This window comes from Lolium rigidum, chromosome 5 (genome assembly GCF_022539505.1).
Source record: "Lolium rigidum isolate FL_2022 chromosome 5, APGP_CSIRO_Lrig_0.1, whole genome shotgun sequence".
In the NCBI taxonomy this organism is placed as follows: Eukaryota; Viridiplantae; Streptophyta; class Magnoliopsida; order Poales; family Poaceae; genus Lolium; species Lolium rigidum.
In genome coordinates this window covers 205,651,202-205,658,106 of record NC_061512.1, presented here as the reverse complement: position 1 = coordinate 205,658,106, position 6,905 = coordinate 205,651,202, and positions in this window count along the sequence as shown.

The window sequence follows — 6,905 nt, the reverse complement described above, 5'->3', positions numbered from 1 at the left end:
GGTCACGCCGGTCACAAGCATCACCACGTCGCCGACCACGAAGACGAACACCACCATGACACCGCCGTTCACGCCCGCCACAAGCATCACCATGTCGTCGACCACGAAGCTGAATACCACCATGATACCACCGGTCACAAGCATCACCACGTCGTCGATCACGAAGATGACAAGTGAGAAGTTGAGCAAAAGTACTCCAAAACATACTCACACATATGTACGAATTATAGTATACTAGAGTCATCTATTTATCTATCCATCTATTTCCACCGAAACAAAAAAGAAACTTTCAACAAGAAAGTCATGCGGAATGGTGAGGTGAACCTACTCCTTGAAGGAAATTTCAAACAGTTAAGCGTGTGTGATGAATTTGGAAAAATTCGCTTAAACTTCATACACAAAATTGATGATTTACGACTGACGAAACTCGAAACCGATTGTTGGAATTGTTTCGTATCATCGACACACATCTTTTTCATATACGTCTCTTTTGATTTAGAGTATGTTTATGTTGATTTGAAGAGAGGGTGCGGAGTAGTTTAAGGGAGAGTGGGGGAAAGCTTTTCACCTACCAAGGTTGCATCCATCGAGCGCCCAACTAAAGAGAAGGTGCCTACGCCGCTGGAAGCGGCCGATTCGAGCGTTGTTCTAAGGCCTGACCCGAGGGTGTTTAAGAAGTGGTGTTGGCCCGATACGAGCCAAGGACGCAAAACCTACCAAACGGGCCCAAAAATATCAACCAGCCGGCCTCCCAAGTCCAATAGCCTAAATTTGTCTGGCATGTCATGGTGTCATGTCGGATCTGACAGGTGGGCGCCCTAACACAGATTAAACCCTAAATCACTTTCCTCTCTCGTTTCACTCTTTTTAAACATGTGCGTATTAGTTCACATGGCAACCGGTTTTTTCCAGCCATGTGTGACCGCCCATCCTTCCGGGGTGGTGGTTCTGTACTAGTGTATCAAACAAAAAAAAGATTAATTAGATAGATGCCACTGCAATTTTCGGCTATTTGAGAAACGCCACTACAACTTTCGTCTTTCGAAAAATGCCACTACAATTCTATATACATTCCATAAATGCCCTTACATCTATTTAAACACTTATACCAACTAATATACACTTATATTTCTAGCGTACATACATATACATGGTGGGCCGCACCCCAAACAGCATAGGAAGGTAACAATAAAATTAAAAAATAAATGCAATAAAATTTTGAAAATAAAATTGAACAAAATAATGTGAAGTCTTAAATATGTACGTTGAAGATCTATGTTCAACATCTCATACATGTTCTCATCGTCAATTGTAATGTATTTCTTTCCATTATCAATTGGGTCAGCTAAATCATATTCGCGTTAGCGGCCAGCATCTACATAATTTGTTTTTATCCTAGGCATCTACCATTTGGCTAGCTTGAAACTAGCAACCTGAGTTGCGGAGACTTCAAATCGGTTGAGCTCCCGTTACACCTACCAAGAAGAAAATACATTCAATTATAGGAGGAGCAAGGTCGTCTTCCGTCACCGGTGTTCTAGAGTTCCGGTCTGGACTGGCCACGATACGGGGTAGCAAGATGCAAATCTCCATTTTTTGTTTCAGATGGAGCTTGTCGCCATGTCAAAAAAATAAGAGTGGAGCCAGTCCAGCGGCAAGCTAAAGTGAATGGCCCCCACCCGTATATGTATTTCGAACAAAATACAAGTATATTTTGGTTAGTATGCATGATTAAATATGCAAAATGGCGCCTATAGAATGTACAGAAAATTATAGTGGCGTTCTTCAAAAGACGAAAATTACAGTGGCGTTTCTCAAATAGCTGAAAATTGCAATGGCATATATCTAATTAACCAAAAAAAAGGGACAAATAGAATGGTGGAGATGAGTAAATTTATCAGAGAATGGTGGAGATAAGTAAATTCACCGGTGCCGAAGAATGACATGGATAAATAAGCTGCCTAGGGGGTAAATTTACCGGTGTCAGAGACAAGCTAGTGAGCTTGCCGGTGCCTAGGACGACGGTGTCGGTACTAGAGATGAACAACTTGCAGGCAACGGATGCAAATGAGGCCGTCAAGCTATGAAGAGGCAGGAACGAGGGAGGATTAGAGATTCCACCAATTCTTTCAATCTTTAATTGGGTGGGAGGCAAATGAAGCAGCGCACCTATGAGCTAATTAAGCAGGCTACATTTAATAGAAGGATATGTTTATGGATCAATTATGTTCCTAGCTAGGTTTTTAGCTGATAGCCTACAAAAAGATTGTAAGTCCGATGATTAATGAATGGAAGCTATTGATTCACAAAAAGAAACTTGCAGCCAACGACCGAACGAATGCAATATCAATATTTTACATTCATCATAAAATACACTTTTGTATTATAGATTTGGTACTATAGATATTATATTGTTTGATCAAACTTTGACTCTCACTGAACCCACAACACGTGCTAATAAAAAAAGGAGGAAGTAGTAGATTTATAATTATGTAAGAGCATGTTCAGCAGATGATGTATATTAACATTACCAAACCAATTATATGCTACCTGTTTTTGCTCTTTTTCCAATTTTGCTCACCTGAAAATTGATGATGTAAAATACATCACATGTGCTCTAACAGATGATGTATTTTACATCACCATCGGGGTGATGTATATTTCAGAATTGCAAACATATATGATGACTATTATGAAATACATTTCATCTAGTTCAATGATGGTGTTTATCTTAGCGTAGACTTCACATCGTTGGGGAATCCCCAAGAGAAAGGTATGATGATCACAACAGCAAGTTTTCCCTCAGTAAAAAAACGAAGGTTTAATCGACTAGTAGGAGAAAGGCGTGATTTCTGAAGGTGTTGCGAGCTGACATGTGGTAGGCGCACTATCGGCGTCAGCAACAACGTGGAACCTGCACACAACACAACCAAAATACTTTGCCCCAACTTACAGTGAGGTTGTCAATCTCACCGGTTTTGCTGAACACAAAGGATTAAACGTATCACGTGAAAAAAAGATGTTTGCAGTGGAATTAAAGAGAACAGTGCTTGCAGAAAGTAACCAGAACAAGATTGCACTAGATGAATTTATCAGTGTAAAACAAAGGAACGGGGTCCACAGTTCACTAGAGGTGTCTCTCCATAAAGATAAATAACATGTTGGGTGAAAAAATTACAGCTGAGAAATTAACATAATACCGATCATACATGACAAGATGATTACTATGAGATTCGTTTGGACATTACAACATAACACATAGGCCGTAATCCAACTGCGTCTATGACTAATAATCCACCTTCCGATTATCGTCTGAACCCCTTCCAGTATTAAATTGCAAGCAACAGATCATCGCATTAAGCAATGTGTGTAAAGTAAACAATAAAATTACCCCTGGATAAAACATTGTTATTTTCTCCCTAGTAGCAACAGCACATCTACAATCTTAGAAGTTATTGTCACTCTTCCAGAAAACTAGAGACATGAACCTACTATCGAGCATAAATACTCCCTCTTGGATTCACAAACATTTACTTGGCTAGAGTATCTACTAGCAACGGAGAGCATGCACGATCACAAATAACATATGACAAGTATATATAATCGATCTCAACATAGTATTCAATATTCATCGGATCCCAGCAAACATAACATGTTTACATAAAGATGATCTTGATCATGATAGGCAGATCACAAGATCTAAACATGAGGCACAAATTGGAGAAGACAACCATCTAGCTACTGCTATGGACCCATAGTCTAGGAATGAACTACTCACGCATCACTTCGAAGGCGGGCATGGCGATGTAGAGGCCTCCGGTGATGATCTCCCCCTCCGACAAGGTGCCGGAAAGAGTTTCATAACCCTCCCAAGCTAGGGTCTGCGATGGAGGCCGCGACGGAACTTTTCGTGGATGGAGGCTTGGGTGTTTAGGTTTTTCCCGAGATCGTGAATAAATAGGCAGAAGGGCGAGGTCGGTGGTTGCCTGGGGGGCCCACACCACCCCTTGGTGCGGGCCCACCCTTGGCCGCGGCATGGGGTGGTCTGGCCTCCCTGTGGCGCCTCTTCGACCCCCCCTCTGGACTATGTCTTCGTTACGGTAAAATATTGACTTCTGTTTTTGTTTCGTTCAATTCCAAGAATATTTCCTGTACAACTTTTCTGAAATACAAAATAGCAAAAAACAGGGAACTGGCACTGTGTCATCTTGTTAATAGGTTGGTGCCGAAAAATATATAAAAGTGCAACGAAATATGAGCAAAACACATAGGAATTGGTGTAAAACAAGCATGACGCATCAAAAATTATAGAAACGTTTGCAACGTATCATTCAACAAGATAGCATGGTTCACCATATATAGACACAAACATACGTGAAGTTCGACAAACACACATAGACAAACGGATCCGTGCATAAGTCCCAGATTTGATTATCCCATCTTCTCCACGGAAGAAGACAATCGCTCGGAAACCTAGCCGTCTCCACTTCAGCCTCCTCTATAGATCGATTCCCCCTCCTTCGGTCGGCTTCGCTAGCGTCGGGAGGAGTGGAGAACCCGATCTATGCATGGAGTTTCTAATAAAAGCAGTATTTTCAATAGATTATGTTAGATTTTTGGTAGCCTTCTTCTTGTTGGTTTCCTCTCAATGGAGATGGTATCATACGCAATAAGTGATCTTCGGCCTTTCGTTCAACGACGAGATCTCCTTCCCGACGTCAATTGTGGTGTTGAAATATTACAATTTTCTAAGTATGGACCTTCAGATCTTGCTTCGCCAGATCAATTTTGGATCCTTTCCATGGTTGCCGCGAGGAGGATTATCCTCACAGTTTTTGTCCCGGCTGCTACATCCTCGACAATGGTGATTCGTACTCTCGGATCTCTAGTGACGTCGATAAGGCTGGTCGGTTGTTAATCCCTGAGATACTAGTGTTGGTTCTCCTGCCGATCTTGATTGTCTTTAATGGTTGCGCGTGTACATGCAGCCTTGGTATTGCGGCTCAAATTAAAATTATGGGAGAACCTTCATCGGTATTTATAGGTCCAAGATTCGTTATCTATTGTTGGCTGTCTTCATAAGAGTACAAGATTGTCCCCTGGAAGAAGAAATAATTTGAAGACCTCGAAGATTTGTTAGTATCTTTTAGATTTTATTTTATAATTATTGGAGTTAGCTCGTGTATCTCTACCATGTATTATTTTTTTAAATATAAATATATGTGGCATCGATTGTAAAAAAAAGACACGTAGGCAAACAACATAGTTTGATAAACACACATAGACAATAGCATCTTCTTTTGGTGTCTTCCAACACCACTCATGAATTTGATTTTGTTTAACTAAAGAAGGGAAAACTTGAAAATTTTATACCTTTGGGTCATTTCACCGGCCATGTTGCGACCGGTCGGCGGCGCTTATGAGAACGCCGGCTGCTCCACGGCATGCGGGGGCGGTGGCAGGACCACGATCTGGACGGTGATGTTAACAGAAGCCGTCGAATTCTTCCTAGGCCCGCCTGTTGCCTTCTTCTTGCTTCATTGGGGACTGGGCACGGTGGGCACGATGCGGACGTAGCAAGCGTTGGCTTCTTGGAGCCAGTCGCCTTCGGCTTCACTTCGGCTCGTGGTCCATTCGTCATTGACGGCGCAACAACGGATGTGCTCGGCGCGATGCTTGGGCGTGGTGCCGCGAAGATCGGCCAGGGGAGGGAGGCTCTAGTGTTTGCATTTGCCGCGGCCGCATCAGCACTCGATTTCGGCGAGAACTAGGCGCTGGCAGTGGGAGGCCGGAAGGGACCGGCGGGGCTTGGGAGTGGCTGTAGGAGGGCTCCATGGCTAGGATTCGGCCGACGAGATAGCAGTAAGCTCACGTGTGTAGCGAGCGGGGAAACGACAAAGTGGCAGTTGGTGGCCTCGCGTGACCTTTTTTCTACGATACGTGTGATGTATATTGTATATTTGTATCGCCTGTTGTACATTTTGCATCGCGATGGTCTTTTTCTTTACATAACATCATCTGTTCGGGCTAAAAAAAAGTTTGTGCCAATGTGATGTATACGACCATTTTTTTTACATCTACATTATGTGTTGGAGATGCTAAGACAGTTGTAAACTTTTGTCCCGTGAACATACAACAGTAGGATTGTCGTGCGCAAGGTTAAAAATCAGAAATGAAGCTGCCAGTTTGGGCAATGCGGCGGTAGCTCCTGTGTGCGCGCGCGTAGGTCCAAGCCCGGCGGTTTGTCCTTGGCAACCGCCAACCGGTCACCCCATGCGACGGCTACATCGGCACGTGACCGGCCGATCACTCGCCGCCGAGACCCACCGCACCAACCAACTCGCCGCCCCGCCCCCACATGACGACGGCATCTCTCGCGCATCTTCCCGCGCGCGGAACCCCCACCGCACCACGACACCCAACCATGCATGATCCCTTCCCTCCATGGCGCACGCATCTACTACGGTAGATTACCGTCCGGGAAGAAAGTGCTCCGCGCGCCTTCCACCCCAGTTGAGTTGAGCGGGCGCACTCCCCGTCCCAGCGCACTCCGCCACGCTCGGCCGCTCCGCATTGGCGGTGGCAGCCTGGCGCGCGCATGCGGCCACAGTGCGCACTGGCGCCCCACCACCGCGCGCGCGGCCATGGCAAGTACACCAGCACCTTGCCCCCGCGCGACACGTACGTCCGTCCCGCTCCCTTTCCCGTCCGATCCCAATCATCTTCCCCGTTCTTTCCTTCACCTGCATGCGTAAGCTAGGCGGAGGCTACTGGCTAGCTGCCCTTAATTACTGCTCCATCGGAATCTCCAGTCTCGCCTCCGTCCACCACCCATAAGCGCGGCCTCCACTCCACTGTTTCCCACCTAATCCTATCGTTATCTCCTCCCTATTCCCATCCCACCC